Genomic DNA, 20,057 nt, shown 5'->3' with positions numbered 1-20,057 from the left:
AATCAAATCTAGCCAAAGGTCACATGCAAATGTTGGAAAATGCATGAGAACCTATTTTCAGCTTCATCCTGTGTTGGGCCTTTTTGTAAAAAATAATCTATGCTTTAAAGTGTTAGGAAATAGGGAAATAATGATGTAGTTTCTCTTAACTAATTAAAACGTTTGCATTAGTATATGTCCCAAAGTTCTTTTCTGTTGTGTTAGCAGTTGGTCTGGTTCAGATACTTTTGTTTGTTTGCTTTGATTGCTTAAGAAGTATACTCCATATGAATAGTAATGAGTACATGTGGTATGTTACTTATTTTTGAAGTGAAACAATTTTATGGACCAAGCATGGGTAAAACTTTTATGGGGAATCATTAATTCTCAGGTTGCATTACAGTGCAATTTAACACTGCCCACTTGAGACTCCAGGCTCAATGATGCTGTATATAGAATAGTAAGTGCCCTATCTCCAGCTGTGAAAACAGACTCACTCACACAGACTCTGGCCCTGGCTGCTTGTGTGTGTTCCTGTTCTGCTAGGCTCTCCCTTTCAGTGAAATGTAGCACAGAAAGACAGCTGCTTACTTCACCCAGGCCATATGATGACTCTGTAGCTCTCATACTTTCTATCTCGCTGAGCAAGTGATAGGGAAACTTTAATCACATTGATTTATTTTGTTTATAACCACTAGATTTAAGTGCTTTCTCAAAGAATTCATTCCCTGTCTTTTGCATTATTATTATGTCTTTCAGCAGCATGTAGCATCCTTACCTTATTAAAAAACTCACATTTCTGATGGTAAATATATATATATACATATACATATGCACACATATATATGTATGTGTATATAAAATATACATACATGCATGTGTGCATACATACATGGTTTGCGCTGCTTTGCTCTACAGGTGATGCTTCCTTTCTATTTTGTGTGAGAATTGTGATGATTTGTTGTATCAGCTACACAAATAATTGTTAGTCTGTTTTATATCCCAGCTCTGCTACTAACTCACTGTGCCACTTTTTCAAGGGTGCAGCAAATGCTGTCTCCTGAATGACTCAGTTCAACTCCCCATCTTTGCCCTTTTCTCTCTCAATCCACCCCACTCCCTTCCTTTTTTTAATATCTTTAACCCCTTTTGGGTGAACAGCTGTGTGCTTCATCATTGCTTTAGCCTAATGCTATCTGTCATAAAGTAGCAGAATAAGCACACAGAAAAGGGTTAGGAAGCTGCTGATAATTTTAGAAGTATTTCCCCTCAGATATGAATGTGTCAGTGTGAGTTCAAAGCCTTCATTGACTTCAACGGTCGTCTTCAGTGCACTGCTTCACTAGGGTCACTCCTATCATGAGAATTTTTCTTTAATATCTATAACCTTATTTTGACAACTTGTTTCCTAAAAGGGACAGTTTTGATCATTAGCATATTCCTGGCATCCAATTTGTACCACCAAAATATTAGCTAGTTTTATAGTTTGACTGCTGGGCACAAAAGCATTTAAGTATTTTTTAAAAATTATATAAATAGGTTTCTAATTTAAGTGTTTCTGACTCAATCTATTTTAGTATAAAATTATCTCTTCAAAATTTTAAAATCAGAAACATGCAGGAGAATGGAGAGTCAAAAAAAAAAGCATTCTCTGGATATCTTGGACAGTTAATTCAATGAGCCTCTATTGAGGTCCATGGCCATTTTCTTTGACAGAAACATAGCTTATCATGTGAATAAGAGTTGGTTTTTGGAAGGAACAACCCAAAGAATTTCAACCCTTTTATTTTTAAATTTCTCTTTACTTTAGAAGCAGGTTCTCCTCTCTCCTTTCTACTGCATTACATGTGTTTGATGTGAGCCCAGACTTAGAGTGCAGGCAGCAGCTGCCACAGCCTTATTTATCTTGAGGGGAAGCATTCATATGGGCATCTGCAGACCTACTGCCATCAAACTCTTGTGATCTTTCAAATATCTTCTGTTTTACTGAGGAGTTTTTTTTTTTCAATCCAAGAATGCATTTCATTATGAGGTTTCATGAAATATTAACTAAAAATGAGACGAATACAGGGCCAAATTTATTCCATGAAGAATGTCTGGAAACTTTTTTTCTTAATTTGGGAATGATACATACACACATATGTATAGGCATGTATGTGTATATGTGTTAGTACAGGTATGTAGATAGGGACATCTATGCTTATACACACACATATATCTACATATAGACACGTAAGAAGATATGTGTGTACTTACGTGCTATTCCAAAAATCTTGGAGCAAATATACTGTAACCCCTTCCCCCCCAATAGTGCTAGTTTTAGTGAAGAATTAACATTTGCTTAATAAAATAACCTGGTTAAGACAATCTTTGTTTGCAGTTATATTTCTGGGGACACAAAGTTAACATATATTTGTGTAAGGAACTACGACATAATCATCTTATACTAAACTTAACTGAGTTACTCTCCACTCAGTTGTTTCTAGTGATTATACTGTCTCATTAGCCCTGTAACCTGAGAAGGAGATGAAGGTTTTATCAATAGCCATTGGCTTCTTTCACTTAACTAGTCTTTGGGAATCTGCATATTAGTTTGACTTATCCAAGGGGAAAGGAAAGTTTGTTTACATTTCACATAATTGAGCTTAGCGTTTTCAAAATTTGTTATATTTTACACTGATAGTACTTTGTCAGGGATACATAATTTCATTTACATATGACCACTCATTCTTCTTCCTGTCCTTTAAAAAACCCGGTATATAAGAATCTACCTAATATTTACATAACAGGAGCAGTAGCAAATACTTAAGGGCCTACTGTGTATATTGCATAATACTAAGCATTTGCAGAGTTGCATCAAAGGGTGTCAAATAGGATGCTGGTTCTTAAAACCCTCAAAGAGCTCAATATGTAAGATTTGAAAGGACTATAAAAATCGGCCATTCAGTCAAGTCCAGCCTTATCTAATGTTTCTTGCCTAATCTGTAAATGTCAAACTGAGCTATTCACATTTCCTTGGTTTTTATTACCTTTCTAAATTTCTCATCACTTTTTTTTTTTAATGCTGTATTCCCCATTCTCAGATTCAGTACCCTTTTACCACAGCATTATGTGTTAGAATTATTCCTGTCTTTTAACTTCCAATATCTCTAGCACTTCCTATGAATCCTTTTCTAAATCTTCCCCACTTTTTCCCCAACTAGAATAAAGTTCCCTTCTTAGTGTCTCACATAATATTTTGTACTTATCTTTTTTTGGGGGGGAGGGCAATTGGGGTTACGTGACTTGCCCAAGGTCACGGCTAGTTTTTGTGTTGTGTCTGAGGCCAGATTTCAACTCAGGTCCTCCTGACTCCAGGGCCAGTGCTATTTTGTACCTCTCTTGTAGATTTGTATTCTAATTTTTATTATAAATCCAATAACATAGTTCTTGTTGACTGCTTTCATGTGTGAAAACATGCTCTATTCTTCCAGCTCTTAAACTTTTGTCTATCTCTCTTTTCATTGCCCAACTTCTAGGTGGAATGGTGCTTTCATGTCACTGCAATTCAGTTCTACTTTAACCCTATATAAGTCACAAGTATGATATGTCCAAAGCTGCCACACTCATTATTTTCCCCCACAACCCTTCTCTCATCCTTACACTTATTTCAGTTCATGACACTCAGGTTCATAGCCTCAGTCATTCTCTCTTTCACTAGCCCTATGTGTCCAGTCAGTAAATTTCTTGTCAATTCTTCCTCCCCCAAAGTTCATCTCCCTTTTTCCTGAACACAGTTACCACCCTAATTCAAACCTTCAGTATCTCTTGCCTTAATTGTTGCTTTAAATAAGTTTTTATTGATGTCTTCTGTTTTGGGGTTTGTTTGTTTTTTTACATCTTCATAATTATACCCCTTTTCCTTTTCTCCCCCTCCCAGAAGTTCATCCTTTATAATAAAAAAAGTACTGTTTTTTTTTTGAGGTAATCAGGGTAAAGAGACTTGCCCAGGATACATTACACAGCTAGCATGTGTCTTAAACTGGATTGGAACTCAAGTCTTACTGATTCAAGGGCCAGTGATCTATCTACTAGCTGCCCCCAAAAAGTACTTTTTAAAAACAAAAAGAAAGAAAGAAATGTAAAAGGAAAAAATAAGCATAACTCATCTTTGCATTTAAAAAGTCAGGAAACTTGTGCAATATGTAACACCTGTGGATCTCCCACCTCCTCAAAGGAGTGGGTGGGGATATCCTCTCATTTCTTTTCATTTAAATCCTCTTCAATCTTTATAATTATATTCATTGTTGATCTCTTTCTTTCCATCTGCACTGTTGTAATTACTGTGTATATTGTTTCCTTGTCTGCTTACTTCACTCTGCATCAGTTCATGTAGATCTTTTGATGATGCTCTGTATCCATCATTTTATTTATATGTATATATATATGTATATAAAAATAATTTCCTACAGCATTCCTGCTTAACTGTTAACAATAGTTTCCTAATTGTTTGATCTACTTTAAGTTTCTCCCCTCTCTAATGTATCTTCCACACCACTTCCAAGGAGATATTTGTAATACTCAGTCTTTCCCCTGATCAGAAAGCTTTGCTTGCTGCCCATTGACTCTAAAACAAGACAAGGTATCAGCTATTCATTAAGTGCTTATTCTGTGTCAGGCACTGTTCTATGTTCTGGGGATTCAAATATAAATGAAAACAAAGACACTTTTTTCTTTTCTTTTTTAAAAGTTTATTTATTTTTAGTTTTCACCATTCACTTCCTTAAAATTTTGAGTTGTAAATTTTCTCCCCCTCTTCCCCCTTCTCCCTCCCCAAGATGCCCTGCAATCTGATATAGGCTCTTCATACACATTCATATTAAATATATTTCCACATTAGTCATGTTGTAAAGAAGAATTAGAACCAATGGGAGAAACCACAAGAAAACAAAACAAGAACAAAAAAAGAGAGAGCAGATAGCACGCTTTGGTCTGCATTCAGACTCCATAGTTCTTTTTCTGTGTGTGGATAGCATTTTCCATTGGGAGTCTTTTGGAGTTGTCTTAGATCCTTGCATTGCTGAGAAGAGCTAAGTCTATCAAGGTTAGTCATTGCTCACTGTTGCTGTTACTATGCAATATGTTCTCCTGGTTTGGCTCTCTTCCCTTAGCATCAGTTCATGTAATTTGGAAGACCCTTTTTTCAAGAAGCTCTTGAGGGAGGATAATATCCACAAGGGAGCTAGGAAGGAGGGTGGGGAGCCAGGAGGAGAACGAAGGTTGGTTAGCCTAGGGGCCTCTCCAAAATGGGGGCCCTGGGAGGAACTCTGCTGTGGTAGAAAAAGGGTCCAGAATAATGGAGGATATATTTATTCTGAGGTGAGAAGGATGCAGGGGTGGGTGACTGTTGCATCAGGAGGAGTTTGGAACAAAAGAGCAAAGGAAACATGAGATGCACAAATTTAGAGACATCTCCACTCCAAATGGTCATGTGGACTATTTGTGTCCAAAGTTTAATAGAACCTTCTGAGTTTGCATTTGTCTGATCAGCCCCAGTCAGACACACTTTTCCTTGACCCCTACATACTGATTTTATTTTGTTCCTCTTTAAGTGTGAAGGAAAGCAGCCTGCTAATGAGGAGGCCCCAGGTACTTCTGGGAATTCCAGGATGAAATACAGTTTAGGCATGGTAGTAAAGCGCAGAAAGTCAGAAGCAAAGTCAAGTGAGGAAGGAAGGTGGGAAATGCTTGCTGCCATTAGGACAAATACCTGTTTTGCCACTCTACAGCTGCTGCCAAATACAGCCCCTCCACTAGATATTCTACTTTTCTTGAAAGTACTAACATTTTCCCAATTTCTGAGCCCCTATAAAAATGGAGAAAATTATACCAAGTAGTAAGGATTAGATGAGATATTTTATGTAAAATACTTTGTGATCCATAAAGTTGCTATTATTATCATCACTCTTGGTAGTATTATCATGATTGTTATTAATAACAAAAACAAGAATAATTATTTTCTAAGTTTTGGTCTCTAATCCAATCAGAATTTATTAAGCTCCTGTGATGTTCCAGGCAATCTGCTAAGTGCTGGGGAGAGAGTTAATAAAAAGACAGTCACTACCCTCAAAGGGCTTTTAATCTAATGAGGGGAGATAGCACAGAAGGAGGCAGAAAAATAGATGAATGGGGCAGGGGACACTAGGGAATTCCCCACATGGAGGGATCTTGTTCTGTGAAGCTGAAACCAGACAGAGCATCACATGGAAAGTGGAGTGAGCCAAAAAGATCAGTTTCTACCTTCTGTAAAGTAAGACATTGGGAGGAGTTTGGTACTCTACTCTCCATCCCTCCAATTTGAGGGGAGAGGAGGATGAGAGAGATAGTGGCAGTCAAAGCTTCAGTTAGTAGCATAGTGAACAGATTAAAGGTCATGAGCTTAACTTGGGAGGGATGTTTAAAACAGATTTCATCCATGTAGGGTACTTCCTCTACTGCTGAAGATGAGTTGCATATCTGCAATTTATAGTCTCATTTTCTTGGTGTACTGAGAGATTCTAATTTGCTTTTTTATAGAAATAGTATGTGCTAGAAACAGAACATGAATCCTGGTCTTCCTGACTCCAAGGCAAACCACCACATACTATTGTCTGTTACTGTTATTGTTCCTTTCATCTGTTATTAATGATATTTTATCAGTAGTAATATTACTAAACGAAATCAAATACTACTTGCCAAGAATTATTAGCATAAGAGTTTGTTGATCTATAATGAATTAAGATAGCAATTCAAGACATTTGTTTTTGCTTTGCTTCAGTTTTAAAGTAAAACAATTCTCTCTGCTTTAGTATCTCTTGTCTTTGCCTTTGAAGATAAGAAAAAGTTTGATTGCTGTAAATTAGAGGGTGAAACGTTTTCAGTGGAAATTGTCTTCTAAGATAAGTGAGAAGGATTCATTACTTTTTGATAAGTACACTGCATCTCTGCCAACAGTTTGTTATGTAGGAAGAAATGATTATTGTGAATAATCTTGCTTATTCATTATTTATGTGAGAGTTTTTGTGTAAATAATTTCTATAGGATTTAGATAAACTATTGTAATTGTTTTTTAATTACTTTTTTGGATATACAATTGAGAATGTTTTGATAGAACTCAAGGAGACATCAGTGATTGTCCAAATACTGTGGCAGTTGGGCTGACAGTGACATGGACATTGGTCTATTTTTAAAAAAGAATTCTTGTTTGTGAGAGTGAATTTGTTGGTTCTGATATGATTCCATTTCTTTCTTTCTTCTTTTTTTTTTGCTTTTTGGAGCAGGGAAGACAGGGCCATTGGGGTTAAGTGACTTGCCCAAGGTAACACAGCTAGTAAGTGTTAAGTGTCTGAGGCCGGATTTGAACTCAGGTCCTCTTGACTCTAGGGTTGGTGCTCTATTCACCATGCCACCTAGCTGCCCCACTACGTCCAATCTTTCAGCTGTCTGGATTTTTTTTTTTTTTAGCTTACTAGATCTTTTTTTTTTAAATGTAATTAATTTATTCATTTGCCATCATCAAAATTTGACTTCTATAACAGAGAATTACAGGAAGATAATTTTATTTTTGAAACAGGAAATTTCATGCAGGCCATTGAATTGTGAGTATTGCTATTGTCAGGTTATGTTGATGTCTGTTTTGGGGAACACTTTCCATTCTGGAACTTGAAAGCAGCTGATTAAACCAAACCCCAGGGGTAAATGCTTTGGACCATTTTTGATGAGGCATGCTTGCTGGTAACAGTTGTCATTTTTATTATGGAAGAAGGTCTTCCCTTGGTACCAGAGTGAATTGTATGAGTATGTTGTATATGTAAATGTAAATGTGTTTTTGGTAGTACAATTCTGTGCAGTTAAGCACATTATGGTTGTATATTAAGCTTTGGCATAAGATGATTTTTATACACTTTTAATAAAAATCTCAGCAGTTAATAAGTTTGCAGTTAGTTCTCAATAGCTTGTTTCACTTTTGTAATAAATATGCTTAGTGCTTTCGTCTTCCTCTTCCAAAGAAAGGAAGTGGGGTAATAACATACTGTGGCTACAGGAACAAGGATGGGATACATTACGGCATATTCCGTAAGTCATCATTTTTGTCGTGTTTATAAAGAGCTGGGACAGCTAGGCGGTGCAGTGGATAGAGGGCTGGACCTGGATTCAGGAAGACTCCTCTTCCTGAATTTGGCCTCAGACATTCAATAGCTATGTGACCTTGGGTAAGTCTCAACTTACTGAGGTAACTGCCTCAACTGTAAAACGAGTTGGAGAAGGAAATGGCAGAAACAAAATAGATCAGGTAAATAACTGTATGTGCTATATTAAATTCCTCTTTATGAAATTTTTAATTGTTTTTGTTCTGCCTGCTTTGGCTTATGCCACCGAACACCACATTCAAAATTCTTAGATGTGGGAAGATCAGAAAGTTTTATAACAGCTATTTCTATGCCTGAATTAATATGTGAGAAAGTTTTGACCACTTTCCTCCCTCCTAGGGAGGGGAAGGGAAGTTCCAAATTTGAATTTGGTGGTCTGAGGTAGAAGTAATATAAATAAATGACAGAGAGAGAAGGATGGTCTGTGAAATGAATGAGATGTCAGTTATCTGTACTGGTCCCTTGCTCTGTTCATGAAATGACAGTGCAGTAGTCTTGACTATTTTTTTAAAAAATGAATTTTCAGAGAGAAAGGTGTAGAGTTTTCAGTTTTAAAAAGCTATCAGATGATAATCAGCTGTGCACTGAATTTCTCAGGTGTTCTGATGTCATGGCCCTTCGTGTAATATATATTGTATTCTCATTCTCAAAGTTGAAATGTAAAACATCTGCAGTGTCATTTTCCTTTACCAGAAATTTGTAATAAACAGTGCCATAGCTGCCACCCCCCAAAAATCAAGAGCCTCTCTTTTCCCTCTAGTTGCATCGAATTTTACTTATAATTATCACTTCTTATTAGTAGAGGTCCTAAATTCACAAAGTCCTAGAAGTGGACCCAGAAGGGACTTACCAGGCTCTTACCAAGCTCAGCTCTTTGGCTCCAGGATCTGAACCAACATTCAGCCATTCCTTTAAATGAATGAGAATGCTGCTCTTTCATTTCATTTAAAGCAGTTCAAGTTCCCAGCATGGGCTACATACTGACAATAAAAAGACAAAAATGTAAAAAAAAAAGTCACTCTCCTCAAGGTGTTTCTGTTACATTTAAGTCTCCTCCCTATTTATTTTTCATTAAATACAGTGACAGTGACAATATTTTCTGAACCAAAAATTGGGACAGATGGTTTCTGAAATAATAACTCCTTTTGCCAAACTTCATTCAAAGTACACCTTCATTACTTGAAATTATCCTGTTCTATAAAATGTAGGATCTTTTTTTTTAATTTTAATTTATTCATTTTTAGTTTTCAACATTTGCTTCCATCAATTTTAAATTTTCTCCCCTCCCCTTCTTTCTCCCCTCCCTCCCTAAAATGTCCTGCTATCTGATGGAGGCTTTACATATACGTTCCTACTAAGCATTTTCACACCAGTCATTTTGTATAGAAGAATTAGAATGAGTTGGAGAAACCATGAAAAAGAAAAAAACAAAGCAAAATAAAGAAAAAGAAAATAGTTTGCTCTGCATTCAGACTCCATAGTTCTTTCTCTGGATGTAGATGGCATTTTCCATCCTGAGTCCTTTGAAAATGTTTTAGGTCCTTGAGAAAGCCTCCAGCGCTTGAGAAGGGCTGAGTCAAAATCAGTCATTGGACTGTGCTTGTAACTGTGTACAATGTTGTCCTGGTTCTGCTCACTTTACTCATCGTCAATTCATGTAAGTCTTTCCAGGTTCTCTGAAGTCTACCTGTTCATCATTTCTTATAGCATAATGGTATTCTATTACATTCATATACCACAACTTGTTCAGCCATTCCCCAGTTGATGGGCATCCCCCAATTTTCAGTTCTTGGCCACCACAAAGAGAACTGCTATAAATATTTTTGTACATATGTGTCCTTTTCCCATTTTTATGATTTCTTTGGGATACAGCCCTAGACACGGTATTACTGGATCAAAGGGTAGGCCAATTTTTATAGCCCTTTGGGCATCGTTCCAAATTGCTCTGCAAAATGGTTGCATCAGCTCACAGCTCCACCAACAATGAATTAGTGTTCCAACTTTCCCACATCTCCAACATTTATCATTTTCCTGTTTTGTCATGTTAGCCAATCTGATAGGCATTACATGGTACCTCAAAGTTGTCTTGATTTGCATCTCTCCAATCAATGGTGATTTAAGACATTTTTCATTTGACTATAGAGTGTTTTAATTACTTCCTCTGAAAAGTGACTGTTCGTATCCTTTGACCATTTATCAATTGGGGAATGACTTGTATTCTTACAAATTTGACAAAGTTCTCTGTATATTTTAGAAGTGAATTCTTTTTCAGAGATACTAGTTGTAAAAATTCTTTCTTGGTTTTCTTTTTTCTTCCTTCTTGATTGCATTGGCTTTGTTTGTGCCAAAAATTTTCAATTTAATGTAATCAAAATTATCCATTTTGTATTTCCTAATGTTCTCTATCTCTTGTTTGGTCGTAAATTCCTCCGTTCTCTATAAATCTGACAGATAAATTGTTCCTTGCTCTCCTAACTTGTTTATGGTATCAGTCTTTATATTTAAATCATGTACCCAATTTGATTTTATTTTGCATATGGTATCAGATGTTGGCCTATTCCCAGTAAAGTTTCTGTAAAGTAGTGAGTTTTTATCCCAGAAACTGGAGTCTTTGGGTTTATCAAACAGTAGATTGCTATAAGCATTGACTACCTTGTCTTTTGTACCTAACCTATTCCACTGATCTACCCCTCCCATTTCTTAGCCAGTACCAAGTGGTTTTGATGATTGCTGCTTCATAATACAATTTTAGATCTGGTATGCCTAGGCCATCTTCCCTAGCATTTATTTTCATTAATTCCCTTGATATTTTGGACCTTTTGTTCTTCCAGATGAATTTTGATATTTTTTTCAATCTCTACAAAATAATTTGTTGGTAGTTTGATTGGTATGGCACTGAATAAGTAAATTAATTTAGGTAGAATTGTCATTTTTATTATATTAGTTTAGCCTACCCATGAGCAACTGATGTTTTTCTATTAGATATGACTTTATTTGTTTGAAAAGTGTTTTATAATTATGTTTGTTTAGTCCCTGGGTTTGGGTTGGCAGGTAGACTCCCAAATATTTCAGTGTCTACGGTAACTTTAAATGGAATTTCTCTTTCTATATCTTGCTGTTGGGTTTTGTTAGTAATATATAGAAATGCCAATGATTTATGCGAGTTTATTTCATATTCTGCAACTTTGTTAAAGTTGCTTATCATTTTAAGTAGTTTTTTACTTGATTCTCTAGGATTCTCTAAGTATATCATTATATCATCTGCAAAGTGTGATAACTTAGTTTCTTCTTTGCCTATTCTAATTCCTTCAATTTCTTTTTCTTCTCTTATTGCTAAAGCTAATGTGTTTCTAATACCATATTGAATAGCAGTGGTGATAATGGACATCCTTGTTTCACCCCCAATCATATTAGAAATGTATCTAGCTTATCCCCATCATATATAATGCTTGCTGATATTTTATTTAAGATTTTTGCATCTATATTCATTAGGGAAATTAATCTATAATTTTCTCTGTTTTGGCTCTTCTTGGTTCAAGTATCAGTACCATATTTGTATCATAAAAAGAATCTGGTAGGACTCCTCCACCAATTTTCCGAAATAGTTTATATGGTATTAGAATTAATTGTTCTTTAAATGTTTGATAGAATTCACTTGTAAATCCATCTGGTCCTGGAGATATTTTTCCCCAGGGAGTTCATTGATGGCTTGTTCAATTTCTTTTTCTGAAATGGGGTTTTTAAGTATTTTACTTCCTTTTCTGTTAATCTGGGCAATTTATATTTTTGTAAATATTCATCCATTTCACTAAGATTGTCACATTTATGGGCATACAATTGGGAAAATAATTCCTAATTATTGTTTTAATTTCCTCTTCATTGGAGGTGAGTTCACCCTTTTAGTTTTGATATTGGTAATTTGGTCTTATTTCTCTTTTTTTTTTAAATCAAATTAACCAAAGGGTTATCTATAATTTATTGTTGTTGTTTTCACAAAACCAGCTCTTAGTTTTATTTATTCAACAGTTTTATTAATTTCAATTTTATTAATCTCTCCTGTGGTTTTCAGAATTTCTAATTTGGTATTTAATTGGAGATTATTAATTTGTTCTTTTTCTAGCTTTTTTAGTTGCATGCCCAATACATTGATTTCCTCTTATCTATTTTATTCATGTAAACACTCAGAAATATAAAACTTCCCCTAAGAACCACTTTTGCTGCATCCCATAATTTTTGGTATGTTGTTTCATTATTGTCATTCTCTTGAATGAAGTTACTGGTTGTTTCTACGATTTGTTCTTTGGCCCACTCATTCATTAGGATTAGATTATTTAGTTTCCAATTAGTTTTTAGTCTATCTTTCCATGGCCCTCTGTTACATAAAAATTTTATTGCATCATGATCTGAAAAGGATGTGTTTAATATTTCTGCCTTTCTGCACCAGATCGTGAGGTTTTTATGCTTTTGTCCATGGTCAGTTTTTGTGTATGTGCCAAGTACTGCTGAGAAAAAGGTATATTCCTTTCTATCCCTGTTCAGTTTTCTCCAGAGGTCTGTCATACCTACCTTTTCTAAAATTCTCTTCACCTCCTTAACTTCTTTCTTGTCTATTTTGAGGTTAGATTTATCAAGTTCAGAGAGTGGGAGGTTGAGGTCCCCCACTAGTGTAGTTTTGCTGTCTGTTTCTTCCCATAAATCCCTTAACTTCTCCTCTAAGAATTTGAATGCTATACCACTTGGTGCCTATATGTTTAGTAATGATATTACTTCATTGTCTATGGTGCCTTTTAGCAGGCTATAGTTTCCCTTCCTTATCTCTTTTGATTAGATCTATTTTTGTTTTTGCTTTGTCTGAGATCAGGATTGCTAACCCTGTTATTTTTTTTTACTTCAGCTGAAGCATAATATATTCTACTCCAACCTTTTACCTTTACCCTGTGTGTATCCCCCTGTTTCAAATGTGTTTATTGTAAACAACATATTGTAGGATTATGATTTTTAATCCATTCTCCTGTCCATTTCCATTTTATGGAAGAGTTCATCCCATTCACATTCACAGTTATGATTACTATCTGTATCTTTCTCTCTATCCCATCCCCCTCCCTCCATTTATGCTATTTCTCCCTTCTCCCTTCCCCTCCTTAAAAGAATTTTGCTTTTGACCACCACCTCCCTCAATCTTCCCTCCCTTCTATCAGCCCCCCTCCCTTCTGTTAGCCCCCCTCCCTTTTCTTTCCACTTTCCCCTCCTACTGCATGTAGGGCAAGTTAGATTTCTATATTTAACTGAGTGTGTTATTTCCTCCTTGAATCAAATTTGAAGAGAGTAAAGTTTGAGTAATGCTCATCTCGCTCCCTTCTTTCCCTCTACTATAATATGTTTTTGTGCCACTTCATGTGATTTAATTTACTCTTTTCTGCCTCTTCCTTTCCTCTTCTCCCATTACAATCCCTTTGCATGCCTTAATTAGGTTTTTATCATCATATCAGTTCATTTATACCCACACCCTCTGTCTGTGTATATCTCTTTTAAATGGTATAGTAAATAAACAATTCTCAAGATTTACAAGTATCATTCTCCCATATAGGGATGTACACAGTTTGCTCTTATTGAATAACATGTCTTTTTTTTCCTTTCTTTTTTTCCCCATTTACCTTTTTATGCCTCTCTTGAGTCCTGTATTTGAAGATCAAATTTTCCACTGAGCTCTGGCCTTTTCATCAAGAAAGTCTGGACGTCCCCTATTTCATTCAATGCCCATCTCCTCCCCTGAAAGATCATACTCAATTTCACTGAGTAGTTGATCCTTCCTTGTAATCCAAGCCTCTTTGTCCTATGGAATATCATATTCTAGGCCCTCTGATCTTTTAATGTAGAAGCTGCAAGGTCCTGCATGATCCTGACTGTGGTTCCACTATATTTGAATTGTTTTATTTCTGACTGCTTGCAGTATTTTCTCCTTAATCTGATAATTCTGGAATTTGACTACAATATTCCTTGGTATTTTCAGTTTGGGATTTCTTTCAGGAGGTGATTGGTGGATTCTTTTTATGGCTATTTCACCCTCCTGCTCTCAGACCTTATGGCAGTTTTCTTTGATGATATCTTGAAAGATGGTACCCAGGCTTGTTATTTTTACTCATGATTATCAGGTAGACCAATAATTCTTCAGTTCTCTCTCCTGAATCTATTTTCCAGGTTATTTGTTTATTTTAAAATACCAGCAGTTATTTCATGTTTTCTCCTATTTTTTTCATTCTTTCAGTTTTGTTTGACTGATTCTTGATGTCTCATAGAGACATTAGCTTCCATATGCACAATTATTTTCTTCAATGAACTTTTGTACCTTCTTTTCCATATGACCAATTGTACTTTTTTCTTTTTTTTTTTTTTTTTGGAGGGGAGAAGGCAGGGCAATTGGGGCTAAGTGACTTGCCCATGGTCATATGGGTAGTAAGTGTTAAGTGTCTGAGGCCAGATTTGAACTCAGGTCCTCCTGCCTCCAGGGCCAGTGCTCTATTCACTGTGCCACCTAGCCACCCCCCAATTGTACTTTTTCAGGCATTATTTTCTTCAGTGTACTCCCCCTCCCATTTTGTCAAGTGTATTTTTAAATGTTTCTTCTACCTCTCTTATTTGATTTCTAAAATCTTTCTTGAAGTCTTCCAGGAAGGCTTTTTGGGCTTGAGACCAGTTCATAATCCCCTTTGAGGTTTCAGATGTGGGTATATTGACCATGTTGTCCTCTCTTGAATTTGTGTTCTGATCTTCCCTGTCGCCGAGATATTTCTCTGTGGTCACTGGTTTTTTTTATTCTTGTTGCTCATGTTGTTTGCCTTTTTTTTTCTTTTAAATTTTATCTCTGCTTCTGGGCCCTGGGGGACACTGCCCCACACTTCTTGTGCTGGGGGCTAGGGGCCTGGTTACAGTTTTCCTGTGCTGGGACTGCAGGTGCTTGCAGTTGTGTGTTGCAGTGGTCTGGTATTTTACCTGGGACTGAGCTGGAGGCGGTTTGTACCTGGTATTGGCTCTTGCCTGTTCCTCCACCCTGGGCCTCAGGATCTTCTGCTGTTCTGCTAAGGTGGGGCCTGCTGCTGGCCTGCTGAGACACCTCCTGTGCTGCACTGGTCCCCTTCAGGCACAGCAAGAGGGAGTTTTCCTGTTAATCCCCAGCCTCCCAAGCTAGAGTTAAAAGACTGTCCTACCCTGACTTTCTGCTTGCTCCACTATTCCAGGATTTTTCTTGGGGCAATATTCTCTGGGTTTTTCAAGGTCAAGGGAGAGTGAGAGCTTACTGTTTACTCTGCCATCTTGGCTCCCAGAAATTTAATTAGGTGACTTTCAAACATTCAGTCTGTGGGCTGATAGCCCCAGGAGTAGCTGCTGCTGCCACCACAGTCTCCATGAAGGACCTTTCCTCCCTGGCAGTCAGCTGCAGCAGACCCCCTCCTGCACCGAGAGGTCTGCGATTCTCCACTGCTGCCAGCAGTTCAGCCTACAGGGGTCTTCTCGCCTCACTGTGATCAGGTCTGCACTGGTGTAGCCCAGCTCAGTGCAATAGATCCTTCCTGTTGACCCTCAAGGTTGTCTTGGGCTGGAAATCTGCTACACCCTGTCTCTTTGAGGATTCTGCTGCTCTACAATTTGTTTAGATTGACTTTTTTTATATCGGATTCACTTTTCAGAAGTATTTGAAGAAGTCTGTCGAAGAGCTCAGGTGAATCCCTGCTTTCACTCTGCCATCTTGGCTGCACCCCCAAAAGAGACAAAATCTAACATCTTTGTTCAAAAGTTTGCTTCTAATTTTTGTCTGTAAACACTTCCTGAACAATTAAAAAAAACTATCTGTAATGGACAAGGCCCTAGAATTTCACAACCAAATCTCACTTTCAAATGTTCCTAGATTTAACTTAATCTTTGCAGTGATTTAAGAAATCTTCTGGTTTTGATTTTTTCTTTTGGTCAAGTTGAGCAAGTGTCCATTACCCATGCAATAACCTTATTCTTTAGTCAAAACTCTATCGGCCCTTTTTTTTATCCTTTTTCCTTGGACTGAACAACTGTAGTTTTTGTGGCTGATTTTCATTTATGTTTCAGGTCAGCTTTGTTTTGTCTGTCTTCTTTTGTAGCCTTTTCTAAGGTGCACCTTATCTCTAAGGGTGGTTTCCCCAAATTGGTCACAGTATTTTTATAGTAATGTGAAAAGTAAATTCTTCATTGTCTTTCTTTCCTACATGTGCAGGTACACACACACAGTCTCTCTGTCTCTCTCTGTGTCTCTCTCTGTCTCTCTCTGTCTCTGTCTCTCTCTGTCCCTCTATCTCTGTCTCTCTGTCTCTGTCTCTCTATCTCGGTCTCTCTCTGTCTCTCTCTCTGTCTCTGTCTCTGTCTCTGTCTCTCTCTCTCTGTCTCTGTCTCTGTCTCTGTCTCTGTCTCTGTCTCTCTGTCTCTGTCTCTCTGTCTCTGTCTCTGTGTCTCTGTGTCTCTCTGTCTTTCTCTCTCTCTCTCTCTCATACCTACTTTCCTTAGGACACTTTTCTACCCTCTAATAAAAGCTTGTGTTTGGGGAAAGTTTTTTTTTTTTTTGTATTTTTCTAATGAATTAGCTATTTAATCCTGAAAAGGAAAGATGATCCCTTGTTCGCGATTTTTCTTGGTTGACATGAATTCCTTTCTTTCCTAATTTAGAACTTTGCTAGGTCATGACTAGAAGGCTAACATGAACCCAAGCCTTTGAATCTTTATGTAGCTCTACAAAGAAGACTTTACTCCTATGTGTGGTAATTGTCCAATATGAGTAAATGTCCATTTGAAATACATAAAAGTACATTTGAAATAATGTTGGATATTGCTTTTATAGTACATTTAGCACACATGATGTCCTGCATATAGTAGATACATGATCACATAATTGTATTTTCCACTTGACTATTGATAGCATTATTTTGTCATACTTAGTGTTTTCACTGCCTTATTTTAATCATGTCTAGTAGTAGAGGTCCCTACTTCATTTTTTTATCTTGATATTCTGTGTGTATGCACATGTATAGTCAAGGCATTCCCATGTCTTAGCTAAGGACAGCGCATTGAAGATAATGAACTTGTGCTTTTTTTTTTTAAAGCAGTTGTGGTTAAGTAACTTGCTCAAGGTTACACGGCCAGTTATTTCTGGGTGTGGTGCTAAGTGTCTGAGCCCACATTCGATCCCCAGGTCATCCCAACTCCGGGGCCAGTGCTCTTACTCACTGTGCTACCTGGCTGCCCCTAAACTTGTGCTTTTGAGGCTTGCCTGCACTGTGGTTGGAATGATAATTAGGAAGTAAAAGTTTGACAGAGAAACTAATTGGAATGTTACTACAGTATTGAGGTTGGAAGTTCTCAGGACATGAACTAGGATGGTGACTATATGAGGGGAGATAGGGGATATATAACAAGAGTTAGTGACTGAGCAGGGGGAGTGACGAGTTCACAATAACACCCACTGACTGGAAGAAGGGTAATGCCCCTGACATTATAAGGACATTTGGAAGAGCAGTGAGTTTGAAGGGAAAGATCCAGTCATCCCTTCCACATCTCAGGGGCTAGGAGTACAGTGCCCTCATGATCTGGGAAATCTGCATAAAATCTTTTGGCCCTATCTTCATACTACAGAAAAAGTCTAAACTTTTTTCTTTTCCTTTTATGAGGTATGTATAATACTATATTTATATTTTATGCATTTCTGAATTTCTAAACTTTGTCTGGATCAGCTGCAGCTTTCACAAAACTCTTCCCAAATTCCCATTTAATTTCTTACATTGAAACCACAATGTGTAAAGTGGTGATGTGATAGGAATAACTGTAGTAAATTTTGTTCTGGACATGGTGAGTTTGTGATGCCCAAGAGACATTACGCTTGATCTGCCTTCCTCTACTGTAGTGGTGCTTTCACTTACATTATTGTAGTCACTGGTTCTGCTTACTTTGTTATTTATTTATTTATTCATTCATTCATTCATTTGCTTTTTGGAGGGCAATTGAAGTTAAGTGACTTGCCCAAGGTCACACAGTGCTTACTTTGTTATGCATCAGTTCTTGAAAACCTTTCCTTGTTTATCTGAATCCTTCATGTTTGTTGGCACTAGACAGAGTGCTGTATTTAGGGTCACCAAGAGCTGACATTTACTTACCTTGGATACCTAGCTGTGTGATTCTGGGCAAATCACTTTCTTGGGGTCAGTTTCTGTATCAGTGGGCAATAATAGCACCTACCCAACAGTGTTGTTATCAAATAGGATAACATGTGTAAAGTGCTCTGTAAACCTATTAATGTTCTATGTAAAAGCTACATCTAGCTATGGGAAAATTTTCAATCTCATAATAATATTCCCTTACTTTCATCTATAGAAGTTTGTTCATTCATTTCCCAATTGATTGATACCCACCTCATTTCAAAGCAATTGGAAAATGCTGTGAATAATATCATGGAATGGTTGGAACCCCTAATTCTGTCTTTGACCTTCTTGGTCAAATTATATAATTGTATCTAATTAAAATCCTAGTGTGATTGTTGGGTCAGTGTTTAGTGACTTGCATAATTCCTCATTGTTTTCCAAAAGGATTGTGTTGATTCAAAGTTTCCCCAACAGTGTATTAGTGTGTTTGTCTTTATACAGAACCTCCATTGGCAAGAATGAGAAAAGCAAGAATAGTCCATTTAGGTGTCAGATGAAATTTCTGTTTTTAATATTCTAAATTCTCTTAATTAGTGAAATGAACTTTTATGTATCCTAGATTTCTTTTAATTATACAGGTGCACTGATTTCTACCCTCCTTTCTGTTGAATATTCATCTATACCAGTCATACTTTATTGAATAGTATTATTCTGGTTTTTAAAATTTTTGAGTGGATTTACAATCACTGACTAAAACTTAAAACAGTCTTCCTTTGTCCTCTTTGTCTAAAATAAGATGAAATAATGGAGATAACTAGCTCTTTCTGCCTTTTGCAATAGAATCAGCCATCTTATTTTTATTTTTAAATATTCTAGAAATGACAGAAGAAAATATGTTGTTGTTTTCATCATGCCCGTATCCAGGTCCTCATTAGCTCTTATCTCGACTGTTAGAATTGGCTCCTTTTTTTTTTTTTTTTTTTTTTTTTTAGCAATTGGGGTTAAGTAACTTGTTCAAGGTTACACGGCCTGTTATTTCTGGATGTGGTGCTAAGTATCTGAGCCTGGATTTGATCCCAGGTTATCCCAACTCTGGGGCCGGTGCTCTTACTCACTGTACCACCTGACTGCCTCTGAATTGGCTCCTTTTTGATTCCATCTCTAAAATGAGGGGGCTAGACTAGATGGCCTCTAAGGTCTCATCCATTTCTAGATCTTAATCTTGTATTTTCTTTATTCCTTGAATTCTCTTAGTATTTCATTTCTAACTTCTCTTACGCACATGTTGGTCATTTTTGTGTATGTAAGTGTAAACACAGCTCTATGCACACACAAAAACTCCATCTTAATATTGGAGGGTAAAATCATATTGTGATCATCTTTGTATCTCCCATTTTGGATGAAGAAATAAAAGTGAGTTCTACAAAAGCAGCTAATTTAGGCATTATATATGTATCAGAAATGTGGCTTTTCTAAACTACTTGCTTTCCCTTTTGTTTTGTTTCTTCTTTCTCATTATTCATTCCATTGGTTATAATCCTTCTTTACAACTTGACTAATGTTTAATGTGAATGTATTTGTAGGGTCTCTATCACATGATGTGCCGCCATAGGTGGGGAGAGGGGGAGGAGAAGAAGGGGGGAGAAAAATTGGAACACAAAAGACGGTGGAACTGAATGTTGTAAGCTGAAAGGAAAGGGAAGGAAGGAAGGAAGGAAGGAAGGAAGGAAGGAAGGAAGGAAGGAAGGAAGGAAGG

At 36.8% G+C, this 20,057-nt stretch overlaps 1 protein-coding gene across 8 annotated transcripts in view; it reads left to right on the top strand.

Moving 5' to 3' along the window:
• The window catches only part of LOC138171839 (E3 ubiquitin-protein ligase NEDD4-like), a 507,053-nt gene that overhangs the window by 277,099 nt on the left and 209,897 nt on the right, over window positions 1–20,057 (top strand). The gene's annotated exons all lie outside the window — the stretch shown is intronic.

Source organism: Petaurus breviceps, unplaced genomic scaffold (genome assembly GCF_028583685.1).
Source record: "Petaurus breviceps papuanus isolate PSGF00001 unplaced genomic scaffold, PetGlider_PUasm1.0 128, whole genome shotgun sequence".
Classification (NCBI taxonomy): Eukaryota; Metazoa; Chordata; class Mammalia; order Diprotodontia; family Petauridae; genus Petaurus; species Petaurus breviceps.
Note: the sequence above shows the minus strand (reverse complement) of the source record. Positions and strands in the feature narration are given on the sequence as shown.